General features: G+C 45.8%; 1 non-coding gene across 1 annotated transcript; it reads right to left on the bottom strand.

The window, feature by feature from the left end:
- Positions 1 to 15,727: 15,727 nt before the first annotated feature.
- On the bottom strand, positions 15,728 to 15,799 carry trnah-gug (transfer RNA histidin (anticodon GUG)). The gene has a single exon. It is a non-coding gene; the product is annotated as a tRNA-His (tRNA).
- Positions 15,800 to 18,408: the final 2,609 nt, after the last annotated feature.

The following is an 18,408-nucleotide window of genomic DNA, read 5'->3' as shown; positions in this document are numbered from 1 at the left end:
GAAGGAGAAACAGAGTTGACTTGTCACCATTAGTTATAATAGAACACATTGGGCTGGCATATATCGGTTTTACCCATGATACAAACGACTCCCTGAACCCAAACCTGTACAGTGACACAAACATGTAAGGCCACTCAATCTGGTCAAAAGCCTTCTGTGCGTCAAGGGACAAAATTGCTGCTCCATTAGTTTTCCCGTGATCAACATATATAGTATTAAGGAGGCATCTGAATTTGGAAAAAGCTAACCTACCCGGGACAAATCCTGTCTGATCAGGATGAATGATAGATGACAAATTCTTATTTAGTCAGTTAGCCAGCATTTTAGTAATTTCCTTTCTATCAAAATTCTGAACTGCAATTGGCCTGTAGCTGGCCGGATCTGTATCCTCTTTACCTTTTTTTAAAATGAGGGGAATGTTAGCCTCGTACAATGTTCTAGCAAGTGTTTTTTTTCTCTTAGAGCAACATATCATTCTGAGGAGAAGTGGGGCAAGGATATATAACAGAATTTCTTAAAAAATTCACAGCCAAATCCTTCCACCCCAACAGCCTTGCCGGACGAAAATGACTTAATGGCAGAAGTTATTTCTTCTAATCTGAAGTCAGAATGTAAGTTTTTCCTAGCAGCGTCACTAAGTTTCGGCATTACAAAATAATTAAAGAAGTGATTCAAATCACTTTGAGTGGCATTGCATTTAGAGGTGTAGAATTCGCTGAAAAATTCTTCAAAACATTTATCTCCTTGGGGTTAGTTAACAGGGTACCCACCCTCGATCTAATACAATGAATTGACCTTAGGGCCTGTGCTCCCCTGAGCTGCCGCGCCAGGATCCCCTCAGGCTTGTCCCCCATTTCGAAATTTAAGGCAAGGCTATTTCTTTGACTACCCAAGATACAATTGTACTTATATTTAAGCTTCATTATCTTATTATAATCTTCAGAGGATTTCGAAGCCTGGTATGTCGCTTCGAGCATTCGGAGAGTATTCTCAATCTCTAATAATCACTCTTCTCTCTCCCTCAGCAGCGGATTCATATGAAATGATATACCCACGAATTACAACTTTTAATGTCTCCCAGAGTGTGGAATCTGACACCTCGCCGTTATCGTTAATTTCTATAAAATCTTTCAACCTGGTTTTGATATATTCTATAAATTTCTTATCGGCGACTAGGGAGGGGTTAAACACCAGGAATAGATTCGTTTGGAAGGGGAGAGGTTTAGGAACATTGTCAAGGGGCTTGATCAGAAATTAATCTATTATGATATTTTGTATTGGTAACACAAGATATCAAATGAGAGTCAACCAAAAATAGACTATTCTGCTATAAGATTTGTGAACATGAGCATCATAAGAATAGTCCTTGTCGGTGGGATGTTGAACTCGCCAAATATCTACTAAATTCCCAGATCTAATCAAATTATTTAGGACCTGCACTTACACGATATGTGAGGGTGGGCGGGAGGTCAATCTATCTAAATATGGATCCAGGTAGCAATTCATATCACCGCTGATTATTATATTTGAATTACTGGGGCATCCAGAAGTAAATCAAAAACTTTTCGAAAAAAATTGGCTCGTCTGTGTTTGGACCATAAATATTAAGGAAGGTTAGCGGAAACGAATTAATGGTGCCAAAGATCATAATAAACCTGCCGAGAGGATCTGTGGTCATGGAAGTGAGTTGAAATGGAATATTTTTCCTAAAGAGGATAGCCACACAACCGACATGAGAAGTAAATGGTGACTGGTAAACCCGCGATATCCACCAAGAAATCAATCTGCGTTGCGCAGTTACTTTGATATGGGTTTGATTTGAAGAGTTTGGGGTGATACAGAAAATAGGTAGCGTTAGAAAATTGATACATTACCGGTTTTGTATGGTGGATTGAAATGTGCAGTTACTGATCCTGAAAAAGCTGAACTATTAGCAAAATCCTCTCTTGGTGTACTGCCTAAGTCTCTATTCCACTCATTCACAACGCTTACATTCATCTCTCTAAATAATTTACATTCACATAAATTTCACATTATTATGCATGTCCCAGTTACACACACTCCCTATATCCTCAAATAGCAGCGTGAGATCTGTAGCAGAAAGTGTTATTTAATTAATTTATCTCTGTACTTCGACCATCATTCAAGCACATCAAACACCTTTCTTCCAAGAAGACTTTACCATCGTCCCTTTCGTATTACTAATGGAGAGGGAGGAGCCGGGGCAGGAAATATAATTGCAATACGATATAATCTACCACGCTTGGTGTACAGCAGCTCTAGTGATGGGGGTCATTATGCCCGGAACTGTATAGCGAACAGTTCATTTAATCTGAATCCTAACAAAGATCAGAGGTTGGAGTTACAGCAAGGTAACAATATGTTCGAATATTTGTAAATGTGGGAAAAAATATGATTAAACGTGTTGAATATTGCTTACCTGAGCATGATGAATAACATTGTTTTAAAATATTATAGGTACACAGTTCGGCGATGTGAGCTGATGCTGTTACGTACCCCGTAACTGGGTTGCCAAACCAGCAGAAATGGATCACTCAGTTGGAGTCTGGATTACTAGAACTAAGAAAGTTTTATTAAAGAAACAAGCAACACAGTAATCGAAAGGATAATAAATGCAACAGTTCAGCAATGATAAACACACATGTGCACAGAATTAAGATAACAACATCAATCAAGCTCTATCGTTGTCTAGGGGTAAATGACCAAATTTCAAAGTGACACAAAAGTTCAGTCCAATTTAGTTCAGTTCGCAGTAATCGCTGCCATGGCGATGGACAACGTGGGGGGAGAGAGAGAGAGAGAGAGAAGGGGAACGACTGATCATTCAGAAACGGCTTCACTCACAGACCGGCGATAATTGCTCACAAGCAGCTTTTGGGCGGGTCCTTGGTGATGTCACCTGAGGTCACCGACTGTGACCCCTCCTCCAGGTGTGGTCGATCCTCTGCAGTGAACCCGGCACCCAAGCAAGGGCAGACACACATCGGGTTCCCGCTGATCGTACCTTTCCACCCTGTGCGTTTCCGATACTTTCCACCGACTCGTGAGAGGCGCACCGCTTCCAGGGTCTTGTTAGCTCGGGTGTCGTGTGTCCAGCCTTAGCGAACCTGTCCCTTTTTAACCCCCCGCTGGGGTATCGCCTGTCCATCACTTCAAACAGTTCAGGGTTCAAAAGGGGAGCCGCTCCAGACAGCTCTCTCTTTCCCGTCCCTTCATTACACATCTCCAGATGCTGTTTCATTGTGTTCCTTATCTCTCTCTTGAAGACAGGTGGCAGACCAACTGCTGATCACATAGGACAGCTAACATCTTATCTATGTGTATTCTCGTCACACTTCCCCCTTTTAAGGATTTTTACCGGGAGGTAAAAATTACAAACATGAATACATTATTTGATACACACACAAATATACATCTTTATCAGCTATTTGGCTAACACAGCGAGTTTGAAATTGTCAACACCTTGACAGACAGTCATCACATTTTCTGTTCCTTTTATATGTGTTATTAATAATCCCTTAGACCAGGCTCCAGCTCAGCAAACTTCATAGTGGCCAAAAACACTGATGAATTTCGACCAATGTAACCTCTCATTTGGTTTTGTCCCGGACCACAATAACAAGGGTCGTCCTATTCCGTCTCAGTTTTCTCTCGCAAGGGCTTAGTAGGAGGGGGAGGGGTATTGACCGCAGAGTTATTGCAAAACTTCCTGCAGTACCCCACCATCTCCAAGAGCCTTCTGAGGGCCCTCTTGTCTGTCGGGGTTGGGAGGTCAGCGATAGCCTGCACTGTAGCTTGCATCACTGCCAGCTGCCCCTGTGTCACCACAATTCCCAGGTAAGTGACCCTCGTGTGGTCGAATTCATTTTTTTCAAGGTTTACTATCAAGCTGGCTTCAAACAGCCGTATTAAATTGCCAATACACACCTCTGTGTTCATCAGCCCTTTAGTCACTGAATTACTCATTATATATGACTGTTGTTTGCTAGGCTAACCTATTGTAACAGACATCACCCAACGTCCCAGTTCTTTGCATTGCCTCGGGACAATCAAGCACACGGGTGCGAGTCGTTTAATTACTTCTGCTAAAGTTTCGCTTTTTTCGGGGATTAAGGGAGAGACTTCATCAGTAGACCTGGCCAAAATAATAGCCTTCTCCCATCTGATCGATCCCATACTAATCTTTTCAAAATGGTTTTTTCCTCTTATCAGGGGGCCCCTAGCTTCATTGATTTCCACGCTAACACCGACTAGGTTTGTTAGCATATCAAAAGCCGGTGACCGTCTCAATTCGCGTCGGTCATGATCAATAACATTCTTCCCCCTGGGCAACCGGTAAATCTCTTTCACGATTCCACCAACTGTTTCCTCCAGCACCGCAAAATGTCCACCGGGGGGTACCTCGTGGGCCATGTTAAAAACCTCATCCCCATAACTCTTTTGCACCACCCCCCACTCCTCATCTGCGGGTACTGTACTTGATTTCCCTTTTTCCTTAGCACTTCGTCCTCCACACAATAGCCTACTAGTTCCCTTGTTAAAGCTGTGTCAGAGAGAGCTGTCTCTGCCGAAACCCTCAACCCCTCGTCTCGCTCCTGCGTCTGCACAAATTCTTTCCTGGCTACTGCTACGTCTGTCCCAGCTCCCTCACTGCCTCTTGTCTCACTACACTCTTTCTTTCCATTTTCTACCCTCTTCTCGTACAAGGTTGGCAGAAACGTGTCAGCTAAATTCACTACCGCAGCCCCATGATGAACCTGTGAGTCCATGGGCGGGGCCTCAATGCTGGCAGGCTGACCTGTCAATCTCACGACTGGGAACACGATTCCTCCGGCGATGTCGTTACCGAGCAAGACTTCCACGCCTTTCATCGGTAATTCGGACCTCAGCCCGACCGTGACTAGTCCAGAGACCAGGTTGCTTTGTAAGTTTATCTGGTGCAAAGGGACTGACTCTGTCCATTCTCCAACACCTTTGACCTTTACCTTCCCAGTCTGGGTCTCTGAGCTAAACTCTAATACACTCTTCAGTGTTAGTGACTGACACGCTCCCGTGTCTCTCCAGATCCGCACTGGCACTGGTTTTAACCCCTCCTTCACTGACACCAATCGGGCCGAAATAAACCTCTCGCGCCCTTCCTGGACTTTTTCAGACCTGTCCTTCCCTAGCGGTTCGCTTAACAGCTCAATACAGCCATTCAAAATTTCCGCTTTTCCTTTCCCCGTCTCCTTCCTTGGGGCAAAGCACCTGGACGCAAAGTGTCCGGCTTTCCCACAATTATAACAGACGACCCCAGGAGACTTCCTACCAGACTGCTCCCGGTCTACCTTATCCTTTTCACTAGTCCCCGGCTTACTTTCTGACTTTTACGGCGGACTCTCCCCGCCGTCCTGACTACCCTTCTGGTAGCCTTTACTCGGGGTAAACTTCATTTTATGCGTCAACGCATACTCATCCGCTAACTTAGCGGTTGCGGCTAACGTGGCTGCCTCTTTCTCATCGAGGTAGGATCTCATACCCTCAGGGACACAACCTTTAAACTGCTCAATCAGAATCAGTTGTAGCAGTCTGTCATAATCCCCCTCTACCTCCTTTGAGGCGCACCAACGCTCACAATATGTTTGCATCTCACGGGCAAACTCCAAATACGTGCGGTCCCACTGCTTCCTCGCATTCCGGAACCTCTGCCGGTATGCCTCCGGGACCAACTCATAAATCCTGAGGATGGCCTCTTTCGCCACCTCATATCTCTGGGCATCTTCCGCGGACAAAGCGGAGTAAGCTTCTTGGGCTTTCCCTTTCAGTACACTCTGAAGTAAAACAACCCAATTATCCCTCGGCCAGTCCTGACTTATAGCCACTTTTCCGAAGTGCAGAAAGTACCGATCCACGTCGGTATCGTCAAATGGGGGAACCAGCCTAACCTCCTGGGTCGCCCGGAACCCTCCACCTTGGTTCAGCACGAGCCCCTGCTCTACCCTTAACCTTAACTTCTCCAATTCGAATTCCCTTTCCCTCTGTTTCCCCTCTCTCTCCAACTGTCTGTCCCTCTCTTTCTCTTCTCTCTCCAACTGTCTTTCTCTCTCTTTCTCTTCTCTCTCCAACTGTCTGTCTCTCTCTTTCTCTTCTCTCTCCAACTCTCTCTCTCTCTCTCTTGTCTTTCTACCTCTCTCTCCTTCTCTTCTGGCTCCAACTGTCGTACCCGGAACTCGTGCTCGAGTCTCAGTTTTTCAAGTTGTACCTGTACCGCGTCTCCATCAGGTTTTTCAATAGACACCACACCCAGCTCGCCTTGGGGAAATACACCCTTAGATACATAGTGCTGTACAATAGCTCTGTGTATCTCCTCTCTCCTCATTGTCGACTTCACCTTAGCAAGATTCAACCGTTTGGCCACAGCTACTACTTCCGATTTCCTGGCATCCTCTAATGCCTCCAAGGTCGGCGCCTTTATAAATTCCTCAGCCTCCATTTCTGTTGTTTGTTTTTTCTTTCTTTCGGGAATTTTAAGCCAATCAATTTACTCCGTCCCAAATTTAGCGTTCAAAATCCCGGACGAGAACCCCACTTATGTTACGTACCCCGTAACTGGGTTGCCAAACCAGCAGAAATGGATCACTCAGTTGGAGTCTGGATTACTAGAACTAAGCAAGTTTTATTAAAGAAACAAGCAACACAGTAATCGAAAGGATAATAAATGCAACAGTTCAGCAATGATAAACACACATGTGCACAGAATTAAGATAACAGCATCAATCAAGCTCTATCGTTGTCTAGGGGTAAATGACCAAATTTCAAAGTGACACAAAAGTTCAGTCCAATTTAGTTCAGTTCGCAGTAATCGCTGCCATGGCGATGGACAACGTGGGGAGAGAGAGAGAGAGAGAACGTGAACGACTGATCATTCAGAAACGGCTTCCACTCACAGACCGGCGATAATTGCTCACAAGCAGCTTTTGGGCAGGTCCTTGGTGATGTCACCTGAGGTCACCGACTGTGACCCCTCTTCCAGGTGCGGTCGATCCTCTGCAGTGAAGCCGGCACCCAGGCAAGGGCGGACACACATCGGGTTCCCGCTGATCGTACCTTTCCACCCTGTGCGTTGTCCGGTACTTCCCACCGACTCGTGAGAGGCGCACCGCTTCCAGGGTCTCGTTACCTCGGGTGTCGTGTGTCCTGCCTTAGCGAACCTGTCCCTTTTTATCCCCCTGCTGGGGTATCGCCTGTCCATCACTTCAAACAGTTCAGGGTTCAAAGGGGGAGCCGCTCCAGACAGCTCTCTCTCTCCCGTCCCTTCATTACAAATCTCCAGATGCTGTTTCATTGTGTTTCTTATCTCTCTCTTGAAGACAGGTGGCAGACAAACTGCTGATCACGTAGGACAGCTAACATCTTATCTATGTGTATTCTCGTCACAATGCTAACTTCATATTTAAGAGTAAGAGATTTTCTGAAATGTTTTCTTAAGTGTGAATGGTTTGTAGCTTTGAAATGTTCCGTGAGGTGAGGCCATATGTGAGTGACTGCATCTAAATGTGTTTGATCAATCTTTATTGGGCGGAGGTTTAAATTAATCCTATCTTCAAAGAAAAGGATGCACAGTTTAAATATGTTGCTACTTTGAAATGATTTACTTTGCACTTCTGTCTTTTTGGAGGTTCTATCTTTTTTTTAAGAGTTTGTGTGACTGCATATGGAGCCACCACCCAGCAGTTTTATTATTATTATTCCTTTCTTCTTCGAAGACGTGTTAACGTTTCTCAATGTCAGATTTGACTGTTTATTTGAAGTTTTGCTGTTACTTAGGAAGGTTGTGAGGACAGAAAAGTACTCTGCATTTTTCGCTAGTTATTTTATCTGTTTTCCATTTAATTAATTTTATAGAGACATCCGGATTCCACTCTAGCCATGTGGAATCCAGGTTATAATAATGGAAATCCCTGCCTCTTTATTCCGGCTATGATAATCCCAGATTTCAGAGGGAAATGGGTATTTGTGAAAATTGCCTATTGGTGGATAGTTAAATTGAAAATCTGGAATTCATATTTTGGACAACTGGAAAATTTGGGGAGCAATCTAAAAGGTTGCTGCTTGCAATAACAAGTCTGCTTTATGTTTAAATACCCAACAATTAACCAGGAGAGAGAAATGTGTGTGTCTCCCTACATTACAGAATGGGAAATTGGTGGATATCGGCGGTAGTTATGATGACGCTGATATGTGGTGGGAGGTCCTATAACACGTTCCCGTAGATGGCGAATGGAGATGCAAACGGGACCACCGTGACAGATTGCTCAATATGTAACCATACCACAGAAGTGCTACCATTGTTACCGATCTCCTTCAATGACGAGGAAAAATCCTGAGGGGGAAGCTTGTCCAGCTTCTAGGGTTTTGGCATTCTGTTATGGGGAAGGTAAGACGAAGCAGTCTATTCAAACCAACCTCGTCCCATAGGTTTCAAAAGTTTCAAGGGTACATCTAATGTCAGAGATATGTATACAATATACATCCTCAAATGCTTTTTCGTCGCAACCATCGAAGAAAACAGAGGATTTCCCCCAAAGAATATCCGACAGGTACATGTTATGGACCCAAAGCTCCCCCCAACCCCCAGCTCCCCTCCCTCCCGCGCGTAAACGGCAGCAAGCAACAATCCTTCTCACCCCAGCAACAAAATGAGCATCTGGACCCGCCACCTAGCACTCCAGCGTGAGCAAAGCAATAGATAAGATACAGACTTGCAGTACTCCAATGTCTACATTATTCACCTTGTATTCGACGTTCTACAGGCTCTCTCTCTCTCCAATAAGGGAGAAAGAGATGTCTCCGTTACACCAGGAGAGTGGAGACACAACGAACAACTCGGTGGTTTACGATGTTAAAAGTCAGTTGGGACGCTGTTTTCGAAGCTCTGTGCCCAAAGATCTCGGGTCTCCGGACACAGAGCGTTGGATCTTCCATCTCCTACGATACACCAGTCTTCGGCTCGGACACTGACCTCCGGTCTCCCCGTCTCCAGAGCCACGAAAATTCGGTCCTCCAAAATCGAGCAGAGTTCATAGGCCAAGACCTTGGCGTGCTGAACAACAGCCAGTTGTGAATCCGGGAGAGCGGGTCCCATTCCCGCAAAGGACCATTGTCATCGTGTAAATCCAGATTAAGGTCTTCAAAAGAACCCTGAAATGGAAAAGTGGATCTATTAAAAAAAAACGAAATAGAGCTGCTTCCGAAGATCCAAGCAAAGAAGTCGCCATTAACCCTCCGAGGATCCGGCAAATGCCTTAAAGAACCTAGGCCATGACCCCACCCATCTCCGGTGGTGTAAGTGTTTAAAATGCTGGTATTTCCCTACATGCAATCTATTTAGTTCAAAGATCCCTACTATGAAAGTGATTCCCCAGCCAAAAGCGAAGAGAAAAAATAGTGTAGACGGCAGGAGAGGTCCAACCAGTCAATGGGTCACAGCAGATGTGAGCAGGATCTGTATCCTGGGAAGGCTGTGTCCACGCTGAATCCTGCAATGAAGGTGGGTATTCCCTGCGCACTGAATGGAATTTACAATGTGTCAATATCCCTCCCGCCCTATCTCTGACTCCCAAGCCTCTTCTCGGACCTTCCCAAGGTTTCTTGATCTCAGTCCGTTGGGGTTCGCATGCCTCTTCAGGATTCCCCGGAATCTCAGTCTGTTGTGGTTCCCGGGACCCTCAGGATTCCCCGGAATCTTAGTCTGTTGGGGTTCCCATGCCTCTCTCTCAAGTTGCCCACGTCTCCCGTTGTTTTCAAGACTTCCTGGGAAATAAGGTGCCAGCTATAGGGCTTGGTGTCCTGTAATGACTTCTTCAGGCCTGTGCAGGGGTTCAGACCATTGTGCTCTAAAAGATTAGAGCACCTGAATTGGTTAATTGTTAATAGCATTTATTAATGGTTTAAGAGTTACCTGTATTGTTCTGGAGCGACTTCCTCTTTTTGATGCGGTTTCCTGGTGCTTTCTGTTAAGTTTGCTAAGTTTATTTTGACAGGCTCAGAGATTCTGTGTCAGTTTTATTCTTGAAGCAGATGTCGGATGAGCTGCAAACGGAGAGTCCTCATTTTGAGAATGATTCGTCTCACGGTGTCACTTGATCAAGCTAACTGTGTATAACTCTTGTTTCTGTCTCTACACGGAAGCCTTTGGCTCCGATATTAGCAGTGCACACCATGGCACTTATCCACCTGACTCACTGATGGACATCTTGGACAAGTCCCTCATTCGGATTTCCAGCGGGCACAAATTTGTTACGCCCCAGGGGCTGCGCCTCGGGCGGGGTGGGGGGGGGCGTGTAACAACCACGGATTCGCAGCGCAGCAGATACGGCAAATGCGCTCGTAAATATGCACATGTCGGCTAATTATTATTGCATTGTGATAGCGTTTAACTCCATTCATTCCGTCGTTTTATTTGTAAAGACTTGCACACAGCAAAGCTTTGCTGCCTCCATTCCACCTTGTCTGAGAAATCGGACTGTCGAGTCAACAGAAACTGAAGACTAGAGGTATTCGTTTTATTCTCAGTTGTTCAGCCACAGTGTAGGTTTCGTTTTCCATTTGAGTTTTAGTTAACGGCCCCGTTTGGCCTGGCGTTTGTTGTTTTCTTTTCCCTTTAACACAGTTCGCATTAAATTCTGTGAACTATCGACCAGCATCAGTGTCTCTCACTCCACACTTGGGCCATATCCGAACCTAGTGACAAATCGACACTTGCCAGATCCTTTCTGATACCGTCAAAATTTGCCACCCTGAGATTTGAAATCTCAGCCCACGGATAGGATCTATCTTTTTCCATAGTTACTTTGAATCTAATGGCTTTATTATCATCAGATGCAAAGTACTTCCCGATTCTAACTTCTGTCACCTGCTCTGTCGCATTCCCTAATAGCAGATCAGTTACTGCAAACTCTCTCTTTGGGTCATCTCCGTACTGATTGAGGAAACTTTTCTGAGCACATTTGACAAACTATTTAGTCCTTTTATAGCATGGGAGTCCCAGTCAATATGTGGAAAGTGAAAATCACCTACTACAGCAACATTTTAGTTTCTTGCAACAGTCAAAGATCTCTGCAAATTTGGTTCTCTAAATCCCTCGGACTGTTGGGTGGTCTGTAATATAGTTCCATTAACGTGATCATACTTTTCTTTTTTCTCAGTTCCACCCATAACGCCTCACAGACGAGTTCTCCAGTCTGTTCTGACTCAGCAGTGCCGTGACATTTTCCCTGCCCAGTAAAGACACCCCTCTTCCTTTAATTCCTCCCGCTCGGTGGCGTCTAAATCAACGGAAACCCAGAAGTCTGAGCTGCCATTCCTGCCTGGGTAGTGTATCAGTTGGGGCGACGCTAGTCAGATCGGGATGTTACGAATATTTGAGTCCAATTCCGGCGAGGTTTGGTAACGTGTCTGTACGTTCTTCCCGTGTAATGCGTGGACTTTCTCCGGTTTCGTTCCAATCCAAAGACATACCAGGTAGACTGATAGGTGATTCCAAAAGTGTAATGTGCTTAGGTTAGGATTAGTAGGGGCTGTTGGCGCGTCTTGACTCGAAGGACCATAAGGACCTTCACCGCACTGAATCGCTAAAGAAATAGATAACTACAGTAACTAACATGAGGGTGATCATTATCGACCACAGCTCGGGATTCAATACTATCACTCCATCAGAACGAATCAATAAGTTTCAAGACTTTTGGCCGCAATAACTTCTTGTGCAAGTGGATCCTCGATTTCTTCCCTTCCAGACCCCAGACAGTTCGGATTGGCAACAATATTCCCTGCACAATCTCCATCAGAAAAGATGCATCAGGTAGCTGAAATGGAAGACATGCTGGTCCTGTCTTTTCCGGCAATTGGCCTGGTCTTATTGTTGAGGCGAAGTGGCCAACCAAGCCTCTCTCAACTTAACCCATCACTGCCGTCATTTCTAAACTAGCTGGTCCGCTGATGGAACCGATTCCTCCGCTTGTTGTTCCGGGAACAGCCGAGGACGGTACACAAAGTCGCATTTGTAAGGAGAAATCATAATAAACAAATGCTGACATGTGTTCTGCGCAAACTCCGTCCAGATCAGGTTGTCACTTCAGGTGTTAAGGTACCCCGAGCCCAGTCGTATGAGTGTTCTCCGTAGGTCCCGTTCCATCCTCTCCTTTTGCGTATCGGTTTGCGAATGGGACCCGGACGACAGACTGTCAGGGGACCAAATGAGCTCAGATAAAAAATCTTCCAAAACCAACGAGCAAACGGGTGACTTTAATCGGAGACAGCGCCCTGGGAGAAACTGTGAATCCTGAAAATGTGCTGTTACGTGAGCTTGGCGGTCTCTAAAGCTGATGGTAGTTTGTGAAGTAGTACAAAGCGGCAGGCCTTGGAGTATCGGTCTATGACCATCATTATTACTGCATTTCCCCGAGATACCAGAAGACCAGTGAAAATTATCCATAGAACTGTGGGACCAAAGACGAGTAGGAAACTGGAGGGACTGAAGCAGACGTTGAAGGTGTGCTCGGGGTGCTGTAACGTCTCCTGAACATCTCTACTGTGCGAGCCACAGATATACAACCTGGAGGGACCCGAGTCTGCCCCATTTTGATCTTGGGCTCTGAGTATGTATTTTACATTGGATGGGCGCCACCACTCTCGAGCTGGAATTACAGATGAAGGATTCTCATCACCGTAAAGTGTTTGAACTACAGAGTCAGGGCGCCTGGTTTTTTGCTTTTTTAAAATCCTGGGCGGTTAGTAGACTCGGAAGTAAACACCAGGAGGTAGGTTGGTAGATAACTGTGAAGATGCTTATTTCTCTTCTGGGAGCATTTCTTTTTGCATTTGTTAGACCAGCCCAAAACGACGCCATAGTCCACTTGACTGGTGATTGGATAACAGCCAGTGATGACCCAGAATTTACCTGCCTCAGCCATTTCCTCTCGAAGCTGTTCGAAAGCTTTACCATCCGCTGTGTAAAATTCCCCTCAGGTTCTTATTCAGTTCTAGGGTTAACACATATGCCCTCTAGTATTCGATTTTCCAATCGGATAACATGCAGTCCACACTCTCTGTGCCCATTATCATTTAATATGCCTTTATTTGCAACTGCTCAGCCTTCCCTGCTCTCTGCACCGCCATCTTTTTGTTATCTTCGTTCTTTACCTTTTCTCCTTCCCCACTAACTGCTCCCATTCACTTAATAAGCATTGAACATTTGTTTACAGATGATGTCAACGGCCTTAGACCTGATACAGGAAATGTCCATTCCATTGTCTGCACAAGGCCGCTGAATTCGTCCAGCTGCTTGTTACTTTTCCGCAATGGTCATCCCGATTCTTCCCTGTCAGAGACATCTCACTACACCTTCATCAATTTCTTCTGTCAACTTTTCAGTTCTGCGGACGGGTCTCGTACATGAAACGTAGACTCTGTTTCTCCAGCCGCAGCTACGGGTGATTGCAGATTTCCAGTACTTTATACTTGTGTGCCCGCGGAAACGCCGCAAAGCAGTTGACTGAGTCGCACCGGTTTCAGAGGATTTGACAGCCGAAACCACACAACTCAGGTCTGGCCGTGATCGTATAGTGGTTGGTATTCTGCGTTGTGGTCGCAGTAACCTCGTACGAATCCAAGTCACGGCAGACCGGTGCTTATACACTTACCTTTCAGCAGCGCCTGCAAAATAAAGGCTCTTCTTTTTCTGTTCTTTCGTCCGCCGATCCCTCAGGAAGCTGAACCATGTCTGTCAGCAGAAACTTTCCCCTCGACACATTGTTACTCGAACTAATACACACGGAACCACTCGGTGCATTCGGAGCTGAACGTTCGCGATAGATCAGAAAGCTCTCAATGTAAACGGGCTATGATGATCCCCGAGATCGTGGGGTACAAGAGGTAGGAAGACCCACATTGCCTCAGGTCCAGCAGAGAATCTCAACTCTGTGATCCAGGCACTGCCGGAAGAGAGGTGCTTTTCACCGCAGCCGTGTTGCCTGTGAGTCGCCTGTCGCTGATTCATTTTATTAAAAGGGACAGTGCGATGCGGTGCCGATTCAGGACTCGCTTCTTCGTAATCACACATGGGTACTGTCACATGGGTGAGGAGTTAACACTGACTGATAACGCTTGTTTCATTGTCTTCCAAATTATAACTCACTCAGTTCCTCACCGTAACTGATGGACTGAAAACCAGCTCAGATTGGATTGGGCTGAGCTACCCTCAGGGTGATTGTCAAAGGGCTGTGCAAGGTCAAAGACAGAGGCCGAAGCAGAGAAAGATCTGCATTTATAACTGTAGTTTGGAGCAAAGGAAATAAAACAGCATCGATTTATAGATCCAGTAGTGTGTAATATTACACACTAGAGGCATAGATGTGCAGACAATCATAATTACGTCACTGGTTTGGAAATGGCAAATATAAGAGGGAAAATGGCAGCACAATAGCCTGACTTTAAGCGCAACTGCTTACAGCGCCAGGGATCACCGATCGGTGTTGAATTCCACGGCAGTTTGTAACGTGTTCGTCCGTTCTCCGCGGGACTGCCAGGGTTTCCTCTGATTGCTCTGATTTCCTCCCGCATTCCAAAGACGTGCCGGTTAGGGTTAGTAAGTTGTGGGCATACGATATTGCTGCCGAAAGCAAGGGGATAATTGCGGGTGCCCTGCATGTCCTAAGCTTGCGTTAGTCGCTGTTGCAATGGACTCATTTCACCATATGTTTCGATGTCGCACGTATATGTGGAAAACTATATGTGGAAAGATTAATTTGGAAAAGAAACTTAACTGTAGTATTTAAGGTGAGAGGAGACAAATGTTGAAGAAGAAGTGCAAAGCAAATGTCATTCACACAGAGAGTAGCAGATGTCTGTCGCACGCTGACAGGATAGATGCTGTTTAGAGCCCGAGGATCCTTTAAGATGGGCGCATGAATATACAGGCAATGGAAGAATGGGCATCTCAGACAGGCAGGAGTGATCAGTTTCATTTCGCATTATGTACGGCAGATACAAGTGTAGAGAACCCTGTTACTGTGCTGCCTGTAGTGTTCATTGTTCATTCTCACCCCTCACCCTGCTTTGCTGCAGGGATAGCATTCACAAACTATGCAGTCTCTCTTGTTCCGCCGCGCTGCTAAGAATCTTGTCATCAGCCTGAACGTAACCCTGAAATAGGTAGACTGGTAAAGAAGGAATACCGCATACCTGTCGCCAACGGTCTGAACTGTGTGATAAATTTGGCAAGTCATGTTGCACATGCACAGGAACTTGGTTAGGCCACAAATGGAGTATTGTGTGCAGTTCTGGTCACTGTTAAGGAACGCAGGAGAGCGTCACTAGGATGATGCGGCAGGCGACTCACAGACACAGCGGCTGGGGAAATGGCACATCTCCTCTTCCAGTGTCTGGATCAGAGAGCGGAGATCCTCTGCTGTTGCTGAGGTAATGCGGCTCATTCTGCTGCTTGCATTCCGCGGTCCCAGGGGTCGATCACAGCCCGTTTATATTCTGAGCTTGCTGATCCATCGAGAAGTTTCAGGTATGGTCGTGCGAGGGGCAACATGTCCAGCGTAAAACTACTGGTACCAGAGGAGGCTCAACTTTCTTAGGGAACCGACGGACGGAAATTATGCAAAAAAGATGGCTTATAATTTGCATGCGCTGCTGAAACCTAAATGTATATACATCGGCCTGCCGTGACTCGGATTCGAACCGAGGTTGCTGCGGCCACAACGCAGAGTACTAACCACTATACGATCACGGCCACACACATCAGCGGTGCGGAATCAGCTATCTAAACCTTTGATACCGGTGTGACTCCGTTAATAACTTTTACTGCCTTTGCGGTTTTTCCGCCTTGCACAAGCATACAGTACTGGAAATACTCAGCAGAAGCGACAGGAGAAACCGAGCAACGCAGAGAAAATGCTGGAGGAACCTCAGCAGGGCAGGCAGCATCTATGGCGAAGAGTAAACAGTCGAAGTTTTGACTCAAGACCTTTCATCAGGCCCAAAACGTTCACTGTCTACTCTTTTCCATAGATGCTGCTTGGCCAACTGGGTTTTCCCACATCTTATGTGTGTTCCTGGTCGTCTTTCTTCAGAGGATATCGAGATAGGGAGTAATACCTTGCGCTCGGTACACAACTCAATAGCTAAGAAATCAATTCCCAGAACAGGAGAACTGCTCCCTGGTGGACGGGTAAATGTAAAGGAGCTGTAAAGGGGAGGAAAGTTCGGCAGTGTTATTCCTATCCATCTGTCATACAATATAAAAGAGCTCAAGCTATAGTTAGAAAAGTGGTGAGAGGGGCAGGAAAAATGCGCCACGGAACATACCGTGGATGGACCTGGAGAGAGAACCAGGTATGGAAAGTTTGTGTTGATACAGAAAATAGGGGGCGTTGAAAACTATTTATGTGACTTTGTAGGTTGTTATCAGCAAAAATTCCCTTTATGGCGATGAAAAGTATTCTCTCCTCAATGTTTTCCCATTGAGCGTCATATAATGGGTTGCACCAGCATATCACGGCTCAACTGTGCTGCAAAATAATACTCTCTAAGAGAAGGTTGGCCCATCCCCCCTTTTCGTTGACTAATTGCATTCGGTAGGTTGCAATGAGATCCCACGGATTCTTCCAAATTCCAGTGAGTACAAGACCAAAGCTGCCAAACGCTGTACATATGTTAACCCCTTCATTTCTGGAATAATCCTCGTGAACCTCATGTGGACCCTCTCCAATGACAATACATCCTCTCTGAGATAAAGGGTCCAAAACTTATATCAATACTCCAAGTGCGGCCTGACTAGTGTCTTATAAAGCTTCAGTTTTATCTCTTTGTAATTATATTCTAGTTCTCTTGAAATAAATGCCTACATTGCATTTGCCTTCTTTACCACAGATTCAACCTGTGAATTAACCTTCTGGGAGTCTTGCACGAGGACTCATAGTCCCTCTGCACTTCTGATGTTTCAATTTTCTCCACATTTAGATAGTAGTCCGCACTATTGTTCCTTTTATCAAAAAGCATTATCATCCATTTCCCAACACTATATTGCGTTTGGCGCTTTTTGCCCATTCTTGGAACTTGTCTAAGCCCTGTAATGCTGTAATCGCATTCTGCCTCAGCACTTCCTACCCCTCCACTTATCTACGTATGAACCTCAAATTTTGTCATAGAGACATCAAATCCATTATCCAAATTATTGACAAATAATGCTGAAATGTGTTGGTACCAATACTGACCCCTGAACAAAACCACTAGTCACTGGCAGCCAACTAGAAAATACCCCTTTTTTCAAAAGGGGGCGATGGAAGCGGACCCAAATGCAAGATACAGACACTGACGTACTAGGAACTGTACTATGCTTATTAAGAATGCTACGGAAGCCAAGGAGCGAGGTCAAAATGATAAACCAAAGGTAGACGTAGAGTGACAAACCGGAAAACCTGGACTTGGACTTGGGACTTGAACTTGACAGGAACTCAGTTCATGAATCGGAACTCGGTTCTTGGCAGACACTCGGCAAGTGGGTCCAGACTTAGCTCCTTGATTGGACTTGACTCGGACTAGAGTTGAACTTGACTAAGACTGGGCTTCGACTTTACTCGGACTTGGCTTGGATTTGACTCGGCTTAGACTCGGACTTGGCTTAGACTTTGAACTTCACTCTTGACTTGGACATGGAACTTCGCACTCGACTTGGACTTGGAACTTGGCTCTCGACTTGGACTTTGAACTTGACTCTAGACTTGGACTTGGAACTTGACTCTTGACCTGCACTAGGCTCAGACTTAACTTAGACACAGGACATAAAATACTGAGCCCGGGATCCTCCTTGACCACAGGACATAGAGCCGGGACTCTTTTTAGACACAAGGCACAAAACAGTGAGACCGTTCCCCCCTCAGGGTAGCGACAAACGGCCGGACCTACCCAGCGGCAGAGAGAACACGGAGAGACAAAACCACACAACGAAGGACTGCTCTTTATCTTGACACGAATAGGATCCAAATGGCGGCAGGCTCTCGACGCGGCCCAGGAACTACAGACAGCGAATGCAGTCTCACTCCGGCGGATTAACTTGACGGGGATTCTGACAAGATTACTGACGAGGGCGGTGCGGCAAGGAATCACTGGACCCCGGAGTTATTTATGTTGCCAGACTGAAACGAGAATCAGATGCCTCAATTAAGGTGCCCAACAGAACAGGGAAAAAAGGAATAGCCGGAATACGGAATCCACTGACTGGACCATGAACCGGAATGCGGACTTCATGGACCAGACCATGACACTTTTATTCCTACTTGCTGCTTCCTGCCTGTCAGCCATTCATTCCTCTATCGATGCCAGTATCTTTCCGGCAACGGC

This window comes from Mobula hypostoma, chromosome 3, assembly GCF_963921235.1.
Source record: "Mobula hypostoma chromosome 3, sMobHyp1.1, whole genome shotgun sequence".
NCBI lineage: Eukaryota > Metazoa > Chordata > Chondrichthyes > Myliobatiformes > Myliobatidae > Mobula > Mobula hypostoma.
The sequence above is the reverse complement of the archived record's forward strand: the minus strand, read 5'-3'. Positions and strand labels throughout refer to the sequence as shown.